General features: G+C 45.5%; 1 protein-coding gene and 1 long non-coding RNA gene across 2 annotated transcripts in view; one reads left to right on the forward strand and one right to left on the reverse strand.

Moving 5' to 3' along the window:
- LRMDA (leucine rich melanocyte differentiation associated) overlaps positions 1-22,262 on the reverse strand; it is a 1,127,525-nt gene that overhangs the window by 568,326 nt on the left and 536,937 nt on the right. The gene's annotated exons all lie outside the window — the stretch shown is intronic.
- On the forward strand, positions 4,374-8,526 carry LOC141276669 (uncharacterized). The gene is made up of 3 exons (XR_012326574.1): positions 4,374-4,524; positions 4,859-6,568; positions 7,103-8,526. It is a non-coding gene; the product is annotated as an uncharacterized lncRNA (long non-coding RNA).

Genomic DNA, 22,262 nt, shown 5'->3' on the forward strand with positions numbered 1-22,262 from the left:
CCAAAGAATTTCAGAAACATTTTTATCCTAAAATGTTCCCCACCATTTAAAAAAAAATTTCCTTCAAGAGAAGAGATTTCTTTCCATTTCAATCCCACAACAAGGAGAATGTCAGCCCAGCTTTTTTCTGACAGACAAATTATTGAATCAAAGAGAAAATGCCATTAAGCTCACAGGTTAGCAAGTGTCAGGAATGGTTTAAAGAGATATCCCCATTTATCTTCCAAACATGCACAAAATGTCACTAATGTGTGTTTATCATGTATAATCAGACAAAGAAAATATCGAAATAAAGTACTCCCGCATACAATAGAAATCTCCTTCCATCCTTCAAGATATCAGTGCTATTCAAATAGAATAATAATGATGAAGCCTCTCTCTTGAAAATGGAAATCAAGTGAAATGTAGATAGAAATGATTTTTTTTGGTAGTTGATGTACATTTCTAAAGTGCATTAACAGGAAATCCAGAACTTTTCAGGTCAATTATACTGTCAGTATTGTCAATGCCACTGAAATGAATACTGAAGCAGCGCCCGTTCTTGCTGGAATGGAGCTACACAAGAAACCCCTGGATTGGGGACTTACAGAGGAACTAGAGACACACTACAAGCCTGACATTGTTCAAGCATGCATATATATGCATATATATTTTCTCATTCAAATCAACCCAAGTGCCAGGCACTTGGGCATACTATAAATCTCAATAAGGAGAAAAAAATATCCACAACTAATCTAAAACCCAGCATGATTTTGCTTCCTCCTCTCCCTCCATTATGATGAAGCTTATTTTTTGTAATCCAGGTACTATGACAACAATAAAATCCAGGCCCCCAACTAGGCCTTTTGGACAAAAAGCTTTCTACTACTCATTCTGGACTCGTGAGACCCAGGAACATGAAAGGTTCCCTGGAGAGAAGATAGTCTTTCCGCCAGAACCAACGGGTCCCTACAAGTCTGAAGAAAGCTAGGCATTTCAACCTGGGAACATTTTCACCCTTAGGGCTTTCCCTCCCAGCAGCCCAGCAGTCCCACGAGCTGTGTAAACTATTTCCCCACTTTCTGGAGAGTGAGTTTCCCAAGAGCAGATGCCACATTTGTTTTGGTCCATGGTAGAGTACCATGACCTTCAGACAGCTCAAAAAGTTGCTGAGTGTAGAGGTGAATGGATGGGTGAAAAAGGAGATTTTCCTCTTGGGTCTCTCTCAGCGCCACACTTCCCTGGTTCTGGGATATTCTGTAACCTTATGGGAGAATGGCCAAGGTCCCGACATCCATGTGCCTCCTGGGTGGTGGGAGAGGAATAAGTTACCACTTTGAGAGAGTTTCTAGACTCCCATGCCAGGTGCAATGCAAGGCAAGGGGATGAATGCAAGAGGAAATGGTCCTGAAATAGTGGCGTGCAAGGTCAAGAGAGCAAGCTCTACAGCCAGCCCGCCTTCTGGTCCAACCAGCTGGCTGTGTGGCCTTGGACCCTGGATCCTCCTCTGAGAACGGGGAAAACAGTAAGCCTTCACCTTACAAAGATGTGAGCTTAAGTGAGTTAATATGTGTAGCTACTTATAAACTGCCTGCTGTGTACATGAACAATGGGAAACAAGTTGAAGCGGACAAGAGACAAAAGGAAGGGGAAGTGGGGAGACTTTGGGGGGGACAGATCGGAGCAAAGCAAATGTTCTAGAATAAGAGACCAAAAGGACCCACTGTGGCTATGGAGGAGAGGTCTGTCATGCACTGGGAATATCACTATGAAAGTCACCAAGTAGGACATTTTTATTTCTTCCACAGTCCTGGGACCATGTCTTCATCCTACTTCATCACAGTTATCTGTTTGTATTTCAGCTTTAATCCCAGATGAGTTTTGAGGGTCAGGGCTGAGCTCAACACACCTTGGTATCCCCTGTACCCAACACAGGGCCTGGAACTTGACAGGCATTCCCCTCAAAATGCTTGAGATCCAAAGGGAGGCAAGCAAGCAGGCAGGCAGGCAGCCTGGCCACCACTCTTGAGACAGGGCTGGGCTGGAGAGACAGCTTCGGAGGGGGAGAGCCCAGGAAGTGCTAAGAAGCCATGACAGGAAGTGGAATGAAGATCTATTTAATTTCCATCTCAAAGGCTGCTGGGTGGGGGTGGGTCATCAGGCCAGCAAACCACACTTAACGAAGGGTGGGTCGTAAAGAGAACCCACAACTACCACATGTAACACAGCTCGCCCTTGCAGGGGGAGGTGTTCTCACCTCCAGATAGTAAGAGGTAAGGCAGATGCTACCATGGGGCAGCTGGTTCATCCACTAACTCGCTGTGCATCCTTAGGCAAGTCAGTGCAAGTCTCTGTTCTTCAGTTTTCCCGCCTAGAAAATGATGATAAAATATCTGCCTTAAGTCTGACATTTTATGTAATAATCCTTGGAAGGTAGATAGAAATGGTATGGCTAGAACATTTCTAACAGTTTATCTTAAGGATATAACCAGAGGTGTGTTTAAAATGAAGAAAGATGTACGTCCTGGCACATACTTCATGGTGCTGAGTACAACAGGGAACAATGGAAAATCATCTATTTACTCGACAACATCAGGATGCATCCTTTATAACAGATACTATTCAGACATTCAATGTTAGGTTTTCAGGGACTGTTTACAACATGGATAAGTGTTTATAAGTAAAAGTAACAAAACAGTATCATTATTGAGTGATCCCAAATAAAATTATACATGTATATGGTACAGATTCATGTACAAATACATACAAAATGAAGTATATGTAGGGGTGGATATATACCAGAATGGTTTAAGTGGTTATTTCTGGAAAGTGGAGAATTACAGGCAATCTTAATTTCCTTATCATTTTCAGTATTTTCCAAAATTTCTATAATGAATACGTACTATTTTTATAATCACAAAAAAATTCTTAGCATCATTTTAGAAACCCTGATCAGTTCTATTTCACACTACTATTCTGAGATCAGTGTGGTAACAGATGGAAAGGCCCTCTGAAATGCATAGAATGATATGTAATTCAAGTGACTGCATTATTGTTGGTATCTAAACATTGTGGCTAACCCTGCCAAGCTGTCCTCTTCCAGGGCCCAGGCTATTTTAAGCCTGGAACTGTGATACTCCGCCATCTTATCCCAAGCAGCCTGCACAAGACTTCAAACTCCCTTTTTAGAAGTAGCAGATGCAGAGCGGATAAGATTGCCAATTCTGAAGAAGAGAGTTCATGAAACCTCTAACAGCCTGGGGGCTGTCAACCCGGACCCCTCCCCACCAAAACCAACCAACCAACCAGAGAAAGTCCACACATTAGAAACACCCCATGAGCTGGAATTCAAACATTCCTTAATTTCCGGCCACCAGTCCTCCCCAGATTTGTCAAAGTCAGTCCCAGGCTGCTGAAGAAGAGTTAATCCCCCTGCCAGGAGCATCAATTCCAACAGTTCTCAACAAGCAAACTGTGTTACAGAGATTTTAGGGCCAAAGACGGTAAAATGTTTATCACTCTAATGGCTCTGAAAGTGTTAACAGACTGCATATCAACACAGTAATTCTTTTCACATACACATTCAGGCTTTTAAATGGTGCTTAACCTCATGGGCTTAAGAGTACCTTGGCGAACATGGAGAGTTAGGGTTTTCACAGGCAAAGCACATTTACTAAGTCAGTTGTCAATCTAAAAATAATCTTATCTTAGAAATTTTAGACCCTGAAATGTCCTAAGGGTGCCCAAGATCCAAAACTTCACCCTCGGACACAGTCCAAGGAGGGCCAATAAATAAATCCTGTTCACGGCACAAGGCACTTACGTTGACTTTCCTTGTCTCAGAAAATGACCCATGCGTCACAATAAGCCACTTGATTACCATAGGCAGGGATGTAGATCAGGGAGGTAAGGTGGGAATGGATTCAAAGGAAAAAAACCCCACAATGATCTCTAATATTCAGTTAGCGCAACTCAATAATGCAAAGCACATGAACTTCTGTTGCTTCATCTTGACCTAGTTACAAGCCTGTAAAAGCAAGTATGGCTAGGACGACTAACTATGTTTTAGAAATAAGAAGTTCAAAGAGGCAAATTATTGACTTGGCCAAGGTTGTGCAGGAAATTTATGAAAGCCAGATTCATAACCCAGTCTCCCGCCTAGGGATGTCAACCTGTCTGAGGATGACCAACTGCAAGCAAGCTAGGGAGGAAGATTCGCAACCAGCAGCTATATCAAAAGTGTCGGCTGAGTATCCAAGAATCCGTCTCATGACTCAAGAATCAAGACAGGACCAAGCAAGCAGGTTTCGCTAGTGAGAAAGTTGAGAACTGGAAACTTCCGCTTTCCTCAGAAGGCCGCTGTGAGGATTTCACCTGCCTTCTGAAAGGAGGCAAGAACGAGTCCTAAACTGGTCCATACCCTCCCCCAATCCCTTCATGCTTCACTCCATAGCAAATGCTTGGAAACTGCAGACGCGCAGCTGCCCTCTGAAGCTCAGCAGCTCTTCCCACCCTTATCCCCAACTACATGGAGAATGAGACACAGTAAGTTGAACAACATTCTACCTCTTCCAAAAAAGTTTATACACACGCATGAGCATCCCATAAAATACATGTAATAAACTGGAAGAGCCCCCAAGTAAATAAAGGAAAGATCAAAAGAGAGGTACAAGGCAGCCACATTCAACTCTTTGCTCTTGAAATTTTAAATGAATACTCCTTGAGAGCAAACTATAAAATGCTAACCTTGAAGTGTTGAGTGGCAGGAAGAATTATGGGTTATTGTACTGTCAAAATGCCAGACAGCTGTATGTTGAGTTGCTGCGTTATTTAGACAATCAGAAACTTGGAAGCTAAAGTGACATATTTTTTTTTTCAGTGTGAACGCTCTTGACATGCATCATGATAATTTCTAAAGGGACAAAATGTTATATAAAAAACACGGCCTCCAGAAGATGGCCTTATAGGTAGAACAGCCCCGAACAGGAGAGGCAGGACATCAACAACTTGGACTTGCCAGAGGTGAGCATCATCTTCTTCCTGTCTTAGTCCACGGGGTCGGTGGCCCCAAGCAACAAGGAGCACCCAGCCTCTCTCCTCCTGGTCTCAGCATCTGAGGAACGCTCCCTGCATCAGCTGCCTGACTGCAGCCTGGGCTGGACCCAGTGAAGCCCACTAATTTCAGTCTCATCGAGCATCTGGATGAGTAATATGGAAATCACATCCGGAGGATGCTACTGGAGACCGTGGCACCATGCAAACCCAGGGTGGGGATGAGGTTAAAATTCTGCTTCGGGGGCTTCCCTGGTGGTGCAGTGGTTGAGAGTCCGCCTACCGATGCAGGGGACACGGCTTCGTGCCCCGGTCCGGGAAGATCCCACATGCCGCGGAGAGGCTGGGCCCGTGAGCCATGGCCGCTGAGCCTGCGCGTCCGGAGCCTGTGCTCCCCAACGGGAGAGGCCACAGCAGTGAGAGGCCCGCGTACCACAAACAAAAAAAAAAAAAAAAAAAAAAAAATTCTGCTTCGGTTCCTGCGTGTTACTTCAACCTTTCATATGTGTTCCTGATTGGCTTGTGGACTAGAATGAACAGAATGAGAGGCAGCCATTTTTAAGGGAATTCCTAGCTTTGGATCTCAGGTTGGCCTAGAGGTTAAAAGGTTAGTCAGAATGGAAAGCAGAACCTGGTTGGATAGATCTGAAATTCCACCTTCAATGCTTTGACTACAACCAAAATACAAATATTACTGGGATAAGTAACACATTCAGCTTCTGTGAATCACCTATAACTTAGGGTGAATGGAGGTTTTGAGAACTGGTTTTGCTGGGGGAAAATACAGGTGGGTATATGCGGTCCAGGCAAGAGAGAGGGGCCTGGGGACAGGCAGGTAGGTAAAGTCAGAGGAAAGACCTGATAAAAGGGACCGGCTGAGATGCTCCAGATGGATCTTCGCTCCCTTCTGTATATTTATTCTTGATCAAAAGGAAAACAATCCCAACGAGGAGAAGAGAAAGAAGGCGACGACTGATGGGGCAAGGAGAGTGTACCTCTCCCAACAAGCACTTCCAGACACCAAGCACAGACTCAACCCCGAGGCCAACTTCATCACCACATACCAATAGTAAGACCTTGAGCAAATCAGTTAACCACAGTTTCCTGAACTGCAAAATGGGGACAGCAATAATAGCATCCTCAAACGGATGCTGAAGGATTACATGGGCGAATTACTTAGAGCAGCGCCTGTCTGGAGATAATGGTTCTATTCAAATGTCAGCGTAGCATTCATTCTCCTCCTCCTCCTCCTCCTCATCAGCTTCACCTTCTTCATCACAGCTAACAGCTTGCACCCAATCCCCATGGCCCTCTGGGGGAGAAGTAGGATCCCCCTAGACAACTTTTCCAGGAGAGCAAAGCAGCTTTGGACAGCAGAGTTTCTTATGCTCCCTGCTATGTGACCTCAGGCCGATCCCACACCCACCGCAGGTAGAGGCCAGCCCCACATACTGCACTTCGCAGAGGAGCAAGCCCGTTGCCTAGACTGGAATCACTTGGGCTGAGATGGAGCCCTTCTACAGCTCCGGTAAGAACTGTAAGTAAAGACACACTCTTTTTTTTTTCTACCTTATTAATTTTTATTTTTATTCGACGGTTAACCTAAACGTTAAGATTGTAACCTGCATACTTAAAAGCTGGTATGTAGCCAGAGGACAAGACTGGTGGATGAATGAATTTGAAGCTGACTCCCAAACCTGTGCTATTTGTCTACAGCTACTCAGGTAAGATGAGGAAAACAATGACTGGGGCCTCTGCCTTCGCCACACAGCAGAGATGCTCAACACTCTCGACCCACCTAACCCCGGGTCTCCACGGGGAGGTCCTTATACCTCCAGGTATGAGACTGATGACTCAACCTCCCTAAACACTTAGGGAAGAGAGAGTCCAAATCTTCTAGACAGAAGATGGTTCCTTTGTCCTTTGTCCAGTATCAGGGATCATTTCCTTTTGGAGTCAGGAAACATCTATACCCTTTAGCCAATTAACCTGGCAGGTACACGCAACCAGCAATTTCACTTTTATGAATCATTATGGGATTAATTCTTTTTTCTTTTTTTGGCCGTGCCAGGCGGCTTGCAGGATCTCAGTTCCCCCACCAGGGATCGAACCTGGGCCCCCGGCCGTAAAAGAGCGGAGTCCTAACTGCTGGACCGTCCGGAAATTCCCCTGGGAGTATTTCTTGCCTACAATATACAAAAATGAAGAACTGGGGACATGATCTACTCAATAACATCCAATGCTTGCTTGAGTCATGGCAAAATATACACAGAAGCTCTACACAGAACACAGATGAAATAGATCCAGGGAAGTTCTGTATTGGATGAAAGAACATTCTTCCCTACTACCTAAATGCTGCCTGCAGGAGGACCAACCATCCAAAGACTCCTTTGCTCCTTCAAATGAGAGTCTTTATTTGTGACATGCAGAGGATGCATCTATGCTACCCTCTGGATAGCACCATTCACAAGCCCATAGGAGATGTGTTCATATATGTTGTGATCACGAACACATGCTTTGGAGTCTGAGAGACTTGCATACCTGCTAGCTTGTGACTCTAGAGTGTTCCTCAACTGATCTGGACCCCATTTTCCTCGTGTGCATAGTGGAAAGACTGTCCTGCAGGGATAAGATTGTTGTAATTTAATGAGATAATATACATCAAATGCACGGCCCAGGGCCTGGGATATGGAAACGCTAAATAAATGAGTTGTCATCGTCATCATCATCTCATCCAATCCAAATAGTGTCCTGGCCTTAGTTGTCCATGCAGGCCACCACACACCGCAAGAAGGATATCAAACACTTTATGCTCTTGAATCTGTACTTTTGACAAGTCGGGGACAGCTGACTGTAGTGCTCCTGGGTGGTCTGCAGAAACACTGAGGCTGCACATGGTAAGAAGGGAAGTGTGGTGAGACGAGTAAACTGGAAGCCAGAGACCTAACGTTAGTCCTGACTCACATCTAACTCCCTGTGTGAGCCTGACCAGTTGACTTGATCACACTAGGCTTTGGTTTCCTTATTTAACGAACAAAAACGAAGAACAAGAGACTATGAACCACATTACCACTTCCTAGACCAATAAGCCTGGTAAGCATCACTAGTGAATCTCAGAACTCTTTGCTGCTGAGCATGGCTGGGACTCAGAATTTATGTCAATAGAGATGTGGAGATTTAACCAAACGAGGAACTTATACCAGGAGCAGGTCAGGGAGAAATTTTGGGTGGTCTAAGAAAACCTCAAGGAACCCAATACCATACTCCCTAGGCGGAAGAGCCCTGGTGCATAAGAGGTACCCATTCATTGACTGTGCTCTGAGACCCTAATTTTTTTTAAAAATTCCATGTTGAGCTCATTATTCACACTTACACACATACACCTATATTCTCTATCTCCTGCTCGACAACCAGCAATCACACACACACACACACACACACACACACCCTAAGATGTACATATATATGTGTGAATACGTAATATACATCTGTATATCTTTTCTATCCTGCTCTGCCACTTTTGCCCTAATCAGGTCATCTCTTTAGGCCTCATGTACACAGATACATTTATTACTTTTGGTAATTCTAAGTCTATACCGTTTATCCTCAAGCTAATTTTGTAAGATATTAGCTCCATTTTACAGATGAGGAGACTGAGGTCGGGAAAAGTTCAACAACAGCACAGAAGAGCTGGAATCCAAACAAGGTCTTGTGATTCCCAGCTCTAAGCCCTATGTACACAGCCTCTAACATGTTACCGTGGCTCCAAGGTGGCCTCCACAGGGCTCTCCATCCCTCTGTCTCCAGAAGACCTCCATACCCACAATCTCCCAGCACTAGTCTTTCCCAAATCTTTCATCCAGGTCCTGGCAGCCTCTGGCATTTCCCAAGCACACAGTTCACCAAACGGGGCCATTTCTTCTTTATTATCTACACAACTATTCTTAATTATTTCTCCTCCAACCCAAAGTACTTATTTCTTATTTATGTGTGTAAATATAAAGCCAGCAGGGCTCATATTTCACAGGGAGTCATTCCAAGGCATCTAGAGCCTTCCAAATTTAAGGAGTAGGAGAGCTGATTCTCTGCCCGTTTCATTACAAAGGGGTTTTCCATAAATATTAGAATTTGAATTCCACCCAAGTAATGCATTAATAGATGCTAAACCATTAATAATTTCTGTACTTTTTCATAAATGGGCAAAGTCCAATAAATAAACTATATCTCTTTCACAGCAGAGCAGGGTTAACAAGTACCAAGGAGATTTCAAAGACAAACTACTGGTAGGGACTGCCAGGAGGTAAGATTCATAATGAAACCACAAATTCTGGAGACCCATTTTTTACTCTCCGCCACGGCAAGTATCTAAAATTAAGCGCTAAGCAGAAATCCGTCCTAGAATCTGACACACAGCAGTTTAGGTAAACAATCTCCAAAATTAAAAACAGATTCTGGATAATAAATAAGTCCGTGTGTGGATCTCTCTGATAACAGATACCTCACCCTGATAAATGAAAGGCGCTGGCCCTACCGAGCCTTTCTAAATTAGGCCAGATGATTCACCTAAAATATTTCATCTTGTGTCGCCTGTCTTAATGAACGGCAGTAATGGATAGCTTCTTACCGGTTACTGCATCAGAGCCAAAGGCCTCCAAGCTAATTATACTGAAGGCCTGGGGAAGGCAGCCCATCTGGAAGGGGCCAGCAGACAGGAGGGATTTCACCATGATACTCATTTACCAGGTCCCATGACCCAGGTCTGCTAGTTTCACTTGCTACTGTCCTAGAATTCTAGAAGGCGATCAGAATCATAGACGCCAGACAGCAAAGGTCAACACTGCAGGAGGCAGAAAAAGGGAGTCCAAGCTCCACCATTCCCAGCTGTGTGAACTGGGACAAACCCCTGGACACCTTTGGGCCTCACTTTCCCCATCTGTAAAGTGGGGATGATAAATGCCTGCCTAGCCTACCTCCTGGGGCTGTAGTGAGGACCAACAAGAAAGTGCACAGAGATGCACTCTGTAACCCCCCAAACAATCTTCTGTTATTACTGTCTGAACTAATCAAGTTCCGTCGTTAATTTGCCCAAATGTATTGAGCACGCTATATGAGTCAGGTGCTAGGAATGCCTCAGTGACCAGAGAGACAAGACCCAGCCCTCGTGGGACTGGATTCTGGGGATGGCAGGTGTGCAACCTCGTGCAAAAAGTGGGCTGTAAAGGGGAGGAGAGGATGGCGGAGAAAAACCGAGCAGCAGAGGCAGCCATGGTGAGCCTGGGCAGGGAGCAGAGTGGCTGTTTTTGACAGGGAAGGCCTCACTGAGGACACAACTTTTAAGGAAAGCCCCTAAGGAGGAAAGAGAGGGAGCCTCAGAGATACCGGCAGAGAAAGAGAAGAAACCTAAGGGAAAACACCTCCAAGTAGTGTCTGAGGAGTGGCAAGGACTGGACACAGCTGTTTCTGCAGAGGGACCAGGGGCAGAGGGGAGGCTGGGGCAGAGGTCTGGTGGTTCAGGGGTGAGCTTGCCTGGGACCCCTGGAGGATGTCGGCCTTTGGAAAGATTTTAGCAGGGGAATAACTGGGTCTAACGTAGCATTTGAATGGGAGCACTCTGGAGCTGCTGTGCTGGGAATGATAAACAAATACCATACTACTCTCTTACGTTACTATTATTATTGTTACGGCAAGCATTTGTTGTGATCCAAAGGGCATCCTGATGGCGGGGCGGGGGGGGGAATGGGAAGGGGGCTAAGGGGGAGGTCTACATGCTCACAACAACGAAGCGTAGAGAGGACTGCAGTGGGCAGACCACAGGGAGACAAGAGCTGGGGACAAGTGAGCCCCAAGTAGAAGGGAGCCTGGGGAGTGGCCTCCCGCAGCCAGGCCTGCCCGCTTCTCCAGCCAGGTTGTGGAGAGCTTTAGTGGGGAAGAAGGGCAGTGGGAGGAAACAAGAAAACGGACTTCTCCCCCTTCCCATGCCTTTGCTGCAGTCAGTCAAGCAACATGAAGCCCTACGCTTTCGAAGCCTGGAGCCTGAATCTTTATTACAAATGAAAACAAAATTTTCTTTTACAGAAAGAGGAGCTTTGTTGAAGGCCACGGACCACATTTTATCAGCATCTGGCGACGGCACAAGTGGCGAACACAACATCATAAGAGAAGCCATCTTGCCTCCTGCTTTGGAACAGAAAATGACGCCGGGGTCATTCCATTAGCGATCGCAGCTGCTTCTAAATGAAACACAGAGAACCTGAAGCCGACTAATGAAAGCAGCCAGCCGGCGATCCTCACCGATGCTAATGCTGAACGGATCTTTAAACCTCGCTCCTTCACCAGCTCTGAGCTGCGTCACAGTTCAAAATCTCAATAGTATTATACATGTTAATTCCTGTGTGAAGGAAATTATGACTCAGCATTCTTTCCTTTTCTGATTTCTGGCGACGCGGCATTTGTTGTGCAGCTGGACTGTGTAATGCTCCCTTCCAAGGAGCAGGCAAGTCCAATGGCAACATGGTCAAAGCTTGTTCTTCTACAAAATGTCCACAAAGAACTGGGATATGCATAGATGCGCGTGCGTACAGCCACATCTGGAAAGGCTGTGAAGTGGAGATGAGGATGGGGTGGGGCAAAGGTGTCCTCTTTTCAGGCCAGCTAGTGGCACTTCAGCTCACTAAACTGAACCAGTCATGCCTAGCTAGCACCTTTGCAACTTTTGCTATGCTTCTGTACCACTGCTATTCATATTTACTTCTTGTGGCTCTAAATTGGTAGTTCTCACTGCCTGGGGACAATCACATCCCCCAGGGAATATCTGACAATGTCTGGAGACATTTCTTTTTTTAATTTATTTTATTTACTTTTGGCTGCATTGGGTCTTCGCTGCTGCGCGCAGGCATTCTCTAGTTGCAGAGAGCGGGGGCTACTCTTCGTTGAGGTGCACGGGCTTCTCATTGTTGTGGCTTCTCTTGTTGCAGAGCATGGGCTCCAGGCACGTGGGCCTCAGTAGTTGTGGCGCACGGGCTGAGTTGCTCCGCGGCATGTGGGATCTTCCTAGACCAGGGCTCAAACCCGTGTCTCCTGTATTGGCAGGCGGATTCTTAACCACTGTGCCGCCAGGGAAGCCCTGGAGACATTTTTTGACTGTCACAACCTGGAGGGAGGCAGTGCAACTGGCTTCTACTGGATGGAGGCCAGGTATGCTGCTAAATACCCTACAATGCACAGGACAGCCACCCACAGCAAACAAAAGAATTATCTTGTCAAGATATCATTAGTGCCAAGGTTGAGAAATCTTGCTCTAAGTTGACTCATTTCCCCCTATATTTATGTTAAAAAGGGGATTATATCTATAAAGAAAAGGCCAAGATCACCTATAATGAATAGAAAGTGTCCAGAGTCATAAGTGCAAATTATTCAAAAAACATACCCAAAGAAAACAAAATAATATTACATTTTAGTTAGATACAGTAGCCTGCTCTCTTTGTTTAAAAAACAAAAGACATATTTACCTCCAAACTGAGACTTTCTCCTTATTATGGTCAAAACGACAGAAAGAGAATTGAAAGGGAATACCTTTTCCTTATGTGATTGATGATGCATCCATGTACCTCCCCAAATCATCTTGGGTACCACCAGCAGAAGGTGATATTGGCAGATCTGTCAGTCTTCTCAGCGCCAAAACACGGGTATGGTTGTGGCTATTTACTGATGAGGAATCCCGAAGGGACAAAAGCAATGAGAAGCCAGAGTTATTTGCATTACCCATCTCTTGGGAAGCTGGTCATGGCAAGATGGAGATGCTTGGCTTAGAGACAGGAAAGCACCACTCAGAGATTTATAGTGGAGGGAGGTCCCTTCCAACATCTGAGGTGAGACTGAGCGATGAAAGCCTTTCCAGATGGCTTTGTGTATGCAAATCAAAGAAAATACGGCTGATTCCTTAGGCACAGTGTGACCCATATTCAACCCTACTCTCACGCCATGAGAAAAGTATCCTATGGTCACATAAGCTACCTAGAGCAGCTGGCTGAACAAAACCTGAAGGTTTTCTTACTGCCAAACTTCTCTGAGCTCTTAATACAATAACGAGCACTGCAAATGCCCATCCCCCTCCCCTAGGACAAAGGAGATGCAACATTTCTCAAACTTATCAAGACACAGGTTGCTGTGGGTTTTTTTCTTGTGGAACATCTAGTCACCCCCTGGTATTCCAGGGAGCACAGCTTGAATAACTTAGTCCTAGAGGAAAAAGAATATTTCCTTTTCATCAAAGAATATGAGTGTTTTGAAAAATTACTGTTGTAAAATTACCCATACCTCAGAAAGAAAGCAGAAACCATATTTTATTGATGATTTAATCACTTGTGTCTGCTAAATAGGCACTCAAGATACATTCATTCCAATGCATGACACGCACTCCTCATTAACTCTCAGACCCTTCAGAATAATTGGCTCTAGAAATGATTAAGATCTATGGATCCAAACAACCATATACCTTGGTTCTGTAGCCCCGGGGGGGTGGGGGGAAAGGATGCTCCGGATTGAAAACACTATCTAAAAAACATCTCGCTCAACTCCTATTTGAGACCACAGCCCTTCTGCCGTGTCAGCTCCATCATTCAGCCTCTGCACACCCCAAGCAATGACCAGGTTTGGTTTTCTTTGGTTTTCCATCTTCCCTCAACATTGAGTCAAAAACTCTTTTCAGAACCTCTTCCAGCTTTACTGCATCTTTCCTTGGCGGGTCTTTGCCTGCCCAGCATGCACTCACCTTTTTTCTGAGAAGAGCACCTTGGTGTTCCCCAGGGAACCCCACCACCCCAGACTACCCATCACTGAGTTCTGCAGTGCTGACTCCACCCCGGCTCCAGGAAGGCACCTAAACGGGCCTGGCCAACCAGAGCGTCATAGCCCCAGACTGCGGAGACTGGCTCAGGATAGACAAGGGACCTGATCAAGGCCCTTAAGACCCAACTTGGGGGTGTGATGGAAGAGATGGTAAAAGGGGCTCTCTTTTTCCACTAAGGTAGCTGGGAAGATAACACAGAAGTCCTGGGGGGTTAGCGGCCTTCTTGCCTCCTTGAGGGGAAGGCCCGAGAGTCACCAGGCAGGAAAGCAACACCCTGAGGTGGAGGGAGAAAGACCACTTGTGTGCACTGTTGGGCCATGGAGCCAGCCATGCCCAACAGATACCCCTGCCCTTTTCAGATACATGCACTAATAAATTTCCTTTTATTTACATTAACTTACACTGAGATTCTGATTAAAACTTGCAATATGCTGGACGCCATGGTTGGTATCTAAAACTCCCTCTTGCTTACTTTCTCTCCATTTGTTAACATTCCTTCTTTTCCTACTCTCTTCCTTTCCCATTTTGCATTTTTCCTTGGAATTCTCCCTCAAAGTCAGAAAAAAAATAAAGAATGTTTCTGCTAACCCCTTGTGTCCGGCCCCCTCCAACATGGTGTCCATTCTCAAGAGACCACCATCAAACCTCTCCCCATTTGGGGGGACAGGTAGTTCAGCCACAGATAACTGTTTGCACAGAGTTTATATATCCAGGCTGTTGTTGTATTCGTACAAGAAAACTAGAAAAATATCTTCATTCTCACCATGATAATGCACCAGGGCTCCCAGGACTTGGACTTGAAAACTAACACATTTATTTATGGACTGAGGTTTATTAAGAATGACGTTCGGGGGCTTCCCTGGTGGCGCAGTAGTTGAGAGTCCGCCTGCCGATGCAGGGGACACAGGTTCGTGCCCCGGTCCGGGAAGATCCCACATGTCGTGGAGCGGCTGGGTCCGTAAGCCATGGCCGCTGAGCCTGCACATTCGGAGCCTGTGCTCCACAACGGGAGAGGCCACAACAGTGAGAGGCCCGCGTACCGCAAAAAAAAAAAAAGAATGACCTTTGGGCAGAAGGTGAGGAAGAGCCTACCACCTTGTGTTCTTGAGCCCACTCCTCTCAAACTGGGGCCTGAAAAGGCAAAATGTGGCAGAGCTCCTGCTGACGCCAAGTTGCAAAATGCATCCCCAGGAGTTGAAAATCCTTCAGCACGGCCCACGATGGGCCGTGTGGCTGGCACATCAAGTGAGCCCCTTGCCCAGCTGTGAGATGCGCTCATCTAACCTCGGGTCGGGACATTCCCTTGATCCCCCAAACAGGGACACGGACAGAAGGGACACACAGCACACGGCTGCTCAGACTGCATGACGAGGTGGCCTTCCCGCCCTGGGCCCCGCATGGGGGACACGTGCCCTTGGCCTATGACCAGCCACAGGGCTGCTCCTCCAGGCAGGCTTGGCAGGCCTTCCCCGCCCCTGCTGGGAGGAAAGTGGCAGAGAAGTTGACAGCTTCGTGGCCTTGACTGTTCCTTCCCGGCCCGCAGACGAGGCCGCTGCCAGGGCAGCTCAGCCCACGGCCACGCACCTGTCCCTTCCTCCTTCTCCAGCTTCTGGCTTGGATCTCATCTCTGCGACACACGGATCCCCCAGGAAATCCAGGCAGCCTTCTCCCAGCAGCGAGCCCTTCTCTACCCGCACAGCCAGCACTTCCTGTCCCCTTGCTGCACTCGGATGAGCTCAGCAAGAACCCGTGCTACATCATGAAGCTGCCGAAGCAAAGGCCTGCCATTTAATACGCCTGGACTTGACTTTTTCAACGACCTCATGGTACACGGTCAGTGCTCAACCAGGTGCAGCTCGCTGCCCTGGCCCAGCACCGCCCAGCCTGCCCCCTGTGTCAGGAGCAGCACTGCGGGGAGGAGAGAAAACAGGGGAAACAGCAATGCTTTTGGCCAATATGCATATACACGTGTATACACACACGTGCACACACACAGGTAACCATAATGCATCCACATATACAAACAGACATATACGCATCATACACACACTGTGTTTTCAAGTATGTAACTTCTAACCATAAATGAGAGCTAATTTGGAAACCATAAAAATGCTTTTGGGACACATGCATACATACAGCTCTATTTCTATACATGATTAAACAAACAAACTAATGTCAATTGTACCTTTGAAATCCAACAAAGCCACATCATTAACTGCACTTAAGCATTCGTTTATAATTTTCTTACATTTAAGGATCACCAATATGGGGCTATACAATTTCCGAAGCTAAGCTGGCAGTATTCTCTGCAGTAACTGTTTCTCAGGTTAGTCCTCTGACCAGAGAAGAGTATATGAGATTTGGAGGTGGACATGAGAGTGAAACAGCCCCAAGTTCAGCCATAGACCAAGCACAAAGAGAACAATCCTTTCATGATTTCTCGGTTCTGAGGAAGAGAAATAGCAGAGATTTCTTTTGTAGGACACTGGGGTGCTGAGAGGACGAGAGACCAAGCGGGGCAGTGGAAGGGGTGAGGAAAATGCCATTTACATGTCTGGCTCCCTTTTTCCACCTCCGTCTAGAACAGGCAGAGGAATTTGCTTCTCTATTTCTTCTTCCTGGGATCAGCTCTCCTCCTTCACCCCCAAATGGGTCCTAGCTGCCACGCCCTCTGTCCACGACCAGCCCTGGGCAGCCCTGTTGTGAGTGGCAGCTGGAAGGCTGCTTTCTCAGTGCGGGCAATGGGGAAGGCGTGAACAAGAGAGAAATTACTTCCCATCAACAAATATTTTTAGTTTCTTGCTGCTGAAACTGGATGGCAGACCCCATGGAGAAGTTAAGAGGGCCGTATTCAGCAGCGAAGACTGCTGTTCTCTGCCAGGTGGGAGAAGCTAACGTGACAAGCTCTTGCCCCGGCAGTGCACTTCAGGGACAGGTCAGACACGAGACTCTTTACCACCATGTCCATATTCTAAAAACCTAAGTGAAATGGATGAGCAGAGAATCTGTACACTTTAAAAGGCAAGAATATCTTTAACTGTCCTCCAACCTCCAACCTTTCATCCTATCGTAAGTCCTACTAACGCTGCCCTATGGAATTTTCAACCTAATACTCTAGTCTCATAATTGGCCATGAAAAATTCGTGTGAATAAATTCATAAATATTGTCCATAAAAAATTCAGTGAGTCGAACGCAAAACATAAACAAAACACAAAGAGTTCCATTTTACTGAGCGTGGGCTGTGTGTCCATGTCTGCACCAACAATCTCACATGTATTATCTCACTTGATTCTCAAAACCACAACCTATAAAGTAGGTGCTATTTTAGACCCTTTACAGTGAAGGAATCCAGGGCAGGGCAGGAAAGGTCAGGTAACATACCCTAGGGCACCTAGCGCATAAGTAGTAGAGCTCTTATCTTGTGCTCTACTGTTTCCCAGGATATAAAAAATCCAAAGTGGGCTGAAAACAGAACAGTATCCAACTACTTTTCTAGAAAGTTTATCTGGTAGAAGGGAGCCCACCCAGCTGCTGATAGCATTCCCTCTCAATCCCTTAGGATATGAGTTCTCTGTTAAAAGCAGTGGCTGCCCAGGAGAAGAGCAATGGATTTCCCCAATTTACACTGCACACCCCAAGTGTTCGATCTCTACACATTCCATCAGAAATTTAGGGCATGGCCCCTGCCCTCCAGGTTACCTATGCAGAAACGATGAATACAAATGAAATTTAACACGAGGAACACCCATGCTCGGGTATATAGCACAGACTCTGTCTGCTTCAGGAGACCCAGAAGAAAGAGACCAAGGGGCCACCTACCTTATCACCAGGGTGAATAGTTAAGAATGGCTTTGAAATCTGGAAAATCCACGGTTCAAAGCCAATTGTGTCATCTCCCAGCTGTGTGATCTTGGGCAAGTTTGTTAACCTCTCTGAGCCTCTGTCTTAACTGAAAATGGGTGTTACACCACCCACGTGACACAGTTGTCAGGAGAAGACGATTAAATAATATTTATTAAATGTTTAGCCTGGTGTCAAGCCTGTGTGAAGCACTCATGATTAGTGGTATCATTATCATCCTGAGAATCACCACTAACTCAGAACACCAGCCACAAAGAGCCACTTAAAGGGAATTGGGATCATCACTTCATATTCTTAGAGGAGAGACGGAAAGACACACAGCAAGGCAGTAAATGAGAAACCAAGGAAGAGGTTCTAAATTAGGCAGTTTGAAATTTTAATTTGGTTCCTCTCCCCTTAGTTGTTCCTGCCACAGCTTGAGCTGCTGAATGGTACAGACTGGACGGGCTAAATGCTTCTGCATGTCGAAAACTGACCCAGGAGTGTCCACGGGTGGACTCCCACATTCCCCACATCTAGAACTGTTCACCACAACCCCCAAGCTCTCCCCTATCTTTAGGTGGAAGCCAATTTGCAGAAGAGGAGCACAGCCCAGCGGAGACAGCACAAGATGCAGAGTCAAGCCCTGTTTTTATTTAAATCCCTACTGGTCCCTGTGGGCTGTGTGACCTTGAGTGAGATATTTACCTTTACTGAGTCCCAGTTTTCTCATCGGCAAATCAGAAAGATGAACACCTTCCTCACAAGGCTGCTGGAAAGACTAAAAGATAACATACGCAAGGGGTCTGGAACAATGCCTGTTCCACAGCAGGTGCTCGGTGATGGAAACTGCTAGAATTATGCCCATGCCTAGTTCTGTGTCTGTAGGCTCTCTCTCCTTTCCTGTGCTGAGTGAAGTAAAGCAAGTCCCATAAGAGATAACTCAGAGGATTTAAATGCCTATTCCCTTTTGGAGACCTCTGTCAAAATCTAGTTCAAAGCCACACCTTGATGAGTCCTATGTAACCATTCCTATATGAATAACAAGGGAGCACCTAGAGCCACTGAGCCTGGAACCACCTTTAGCTGGCTTCATGGAACCTAGTCGTTGGAGATGCTTCTCTTCACTAACTGAAACTGCCAATTTACAGGAACCAAGCCTAAGAACTGCGGGACACTGGGCACTCAAGATGGGAGGGGGAATCCACACCACCCCCATAACTCAACAACGACCTAGTTTATCCAGACTCTGAGGACCCAAAGGATGTGAGGAGCCCATGTGGAGTCACCCTGCAGGTCAATGTAGGATCTTAGGATGGTCAACCACATCCCTTGTCAGATACTCTGGGAGATACAATGTGAGAGAGAATCACCCCCTGACAAGTGAAGGAAGAAGAAAGCAATCTGCTCAAGCTGACTCAGCCCGTTGTCTGTCAGGAATGCCCCGAGGAATTCTGATCCACCCCAAAGATGTTCTGTTTGTTGAGAGCCTTCAACAAAGGCATTAACACCCTAAGGAGGGGAGATCAGCTCACTGCCCCCCACCAACTAGGAGTGACGTGGACTGGCCTAAGGGTGCTGGATATTTGGGGTGAAGTTCACCTGTAGCAAAAAAAAAGGGGCTCATATGGAAGAAGACAAACACCAAAGGCCAACTTCATCAACATCCTAATTGTGTATAAGGCAAATTCATGCTCCCAAACCTTTACTGCTGTGTGCTGGTCACGCCCCCTATACGTGTGGGAAAGGAGCTGGTGAATAATGATCTTTGTGTTGCTTCCTATTACTCACTTCCTAAAAGGCTCAAGAGCCTGGGAATAATACTGTCTAATCAAAGGCAAAGAAGCCATTCCAGTCGAGGAGTAACTACAGTATCTGAAAACGTGGCATCAATATAGGGTATTTCAATAGATGAAACTGAAACAGGAAAAAGATTCTGCTGACAAAAAAAAAAAAAAGGTTCTAAGAGCCATGCGTGCTCACAGTGATACTCCACAGTGTCTTGCAAGGTACCTGACACACAGCAGAGTTCAACAGATATTGATGAATGAATGCTACAATCCAGAAAATATATCTTGTTTGACAGATGAATAAACTTAAATGACTAAACAGTGAGCCAGCACACACACACAAAAGACCTGCTGAGATCAAGACAGTGTTTTGTTCATAAAGTGAAAGTAAAACAATCAGAGAAAATTTTTAAATTTAGACTCCCAAAGTGAACCATTTTAATAAACAATTTCTAAGAATTTGCCCATTTCTTCCAGGTTGTCCATTTTATTGGCATAGAGTTGTCTGTAGTGATCTCTTATGATACTTTGTATTTCTGCAGTGTCAGTTGTTACTTGTCCTTTTTCATTTCTAATTCTGTTGATTTGAGTCTTCTCCCTTTTTTTCTTGATGAGTCTGGCTAATGGTTTATCAATTTTGTTTATCTTCTCAAAGAACCAGCTTTTAGTTTTATTGATCTTTGCTATTGTTTCCTTCATTTCTTTCTGATCTGATCTTTATGATTTCTTTCCTTCTGCTAACTTTGGGGTTTTTTTTTTGTTCTTTCTCTTAAAAAAAAAAAAACAGACAACTTCTATAACTTGCAACTTTGGAACTTGCTAACATGTATAACCAGCCATAAATGTCCTTGAAGTTTGTGATTAGAACATTAAATTGTGCTTCCAACTTTTGTGAACCCACAGTTTAAAACCTGCAAGGGGAGAGTGATGAACTCATGGATTGTGTTGCTTACTTGGTACCAATGGGTTAATATCAGACACAGTATTGACTAGTTTCACACTGGTTGCTAAGCAACATTGCTTCCTTCTCCCAATGGTCTGACAGAGAGGATAAAAAAAGGGCAGAAAATGAGAAATGTTGGAAAAATAGGAAAGTGAAATTCAAAGGATCATAAGGTACAAGTTGTAGGAAGAGTAAAAGGGGAAATAATTCTTGCAGGATGTACTAAGACATCAGCTGCTTTATGACATCACAAGAGTAACAGTTGAGCCTCCAGCTCCAAAGACAGAGAAGGGAGTAGAAGATGAATGTCCCCCGACCCCAGCACAGTTCTGCTCATATTCAGTTCATGCTTAGACAGAAACGCATAGGGTCCATGGATGACAGCAAGCTGACCTGTGTGACAGACCATTATAGCCCAAACATAAAAAAAAAAGTCTATCAAGTCCAGAAGGCACAACCAAACCTTCCCCATTATAACTCATTCTCCCAGTCCTTCAAGGAACTTTTGTGCCCCTCACATCTGAAAGGCCTCCAGTAAGTGATTTATACATTCAACAACATTGACTGAACGCTCGCTATGTGCCAGGCACTGGGCTGGGAACTGGAGGAGGAGTGATGGAGCCCTTGCCCTTGACTGATCACTCACCACTGAGCTTGGGTCCCCTCGATCACCATCTCGGTGTTCCATTTTTCTCAGGACTTTACCATAGAGCAATTTTAGAACCTCACAGAATGACCTAAGAGGTGTTATAGGACAGAACCCACCCAACCCCACCCCAGGTCAGCTGCAGGACAGGCCTACAAGGCTGCTGAACTGCTTCCTGCCTGAAATCTCCAGGATGATTCTAAAAGAAATTACCCAGAGAGAGGCAGCATATTAGCCCGTGAATGTCCATTTTCATAAATGAGTTCCCTACACTGGAAGTTGTCATATGCTGTGTCCTGCAGGAACACAGATACTGGACAGGTCAGTTTTGACACTGGGGAGAGGCTCAGGAAATGGTTGCCATAGGTGCTAGCTGGCATTCGGAAAATGGGAAGGAAGAAGAATCAGAGGGTCCTGGAGGCAAGCGAGGAAAGGAGGAGTCCTGGAAAACCAAAAGACAGGGGAGACACCAAAAGGGAGATAAAGAAACTTTTATCAGCAGGGGCTTTGAAGCTGGTCCCCTGCTGACTTGCACCACTGGGTAATTTACCCAGCCTATCCCAGACTGAGTTTCCTCATCTGCAGAATAGCAAAAACACTTAGCTTGTAGTGTTGGGAGAATTAAAAGTATCATCTTTATAATTCTCCAAAGAAGACATACAGATGGCCAACAGCACATGAAAAGATGGTCATCATCGCTAATTATTAGAGAAATGCAAATCAAAACTACCACCTCACACAGGTCAAAATGGCCATCTACAAATAGTAAATGCTGGAGAGGGTGTGGAGAAAAGGGAGCCCTCTTACTCTTTTGGTGGGAATGTAAATGGGTGTAGACATTATAGATAACAGTATGGCGGTCCCTCAAAAAACTAAAAACAGAGTTACCATATGATCCAGCAATCCCACTCTTAGGCATATATCTGGAGAAAACTCTCATTCGAAAAGATACATGCACCCCTATGTTCATAACAGTACTATTTACAATAGCCAAGACATGGAAACAAACTTGATGTCCATTGACAGATGAACGGATAAAGATGTGGTATACACACACACACACACACACACACACACACACACACACACACACACACAATGGAATATTACTCAGCCATATAAAAGAATGAAATGATGCCATTTGCAACAACATGGATGGACCT

The sequence above is a fragment of the Tursiops truncatus genome, chromosome 16 (assembly GCF_011762595.2).
Source record: "Tursiops truncatus isolate mTurTru1 chromosome 16, mTurTru1.mat.Y, whole genome shotgun sequence".
NCBI lineage: Eukaryota > Metazoa > Chordata > Mammalia > Artiodactyla > Delphinidae > Tursiops > Tursiops truncatus.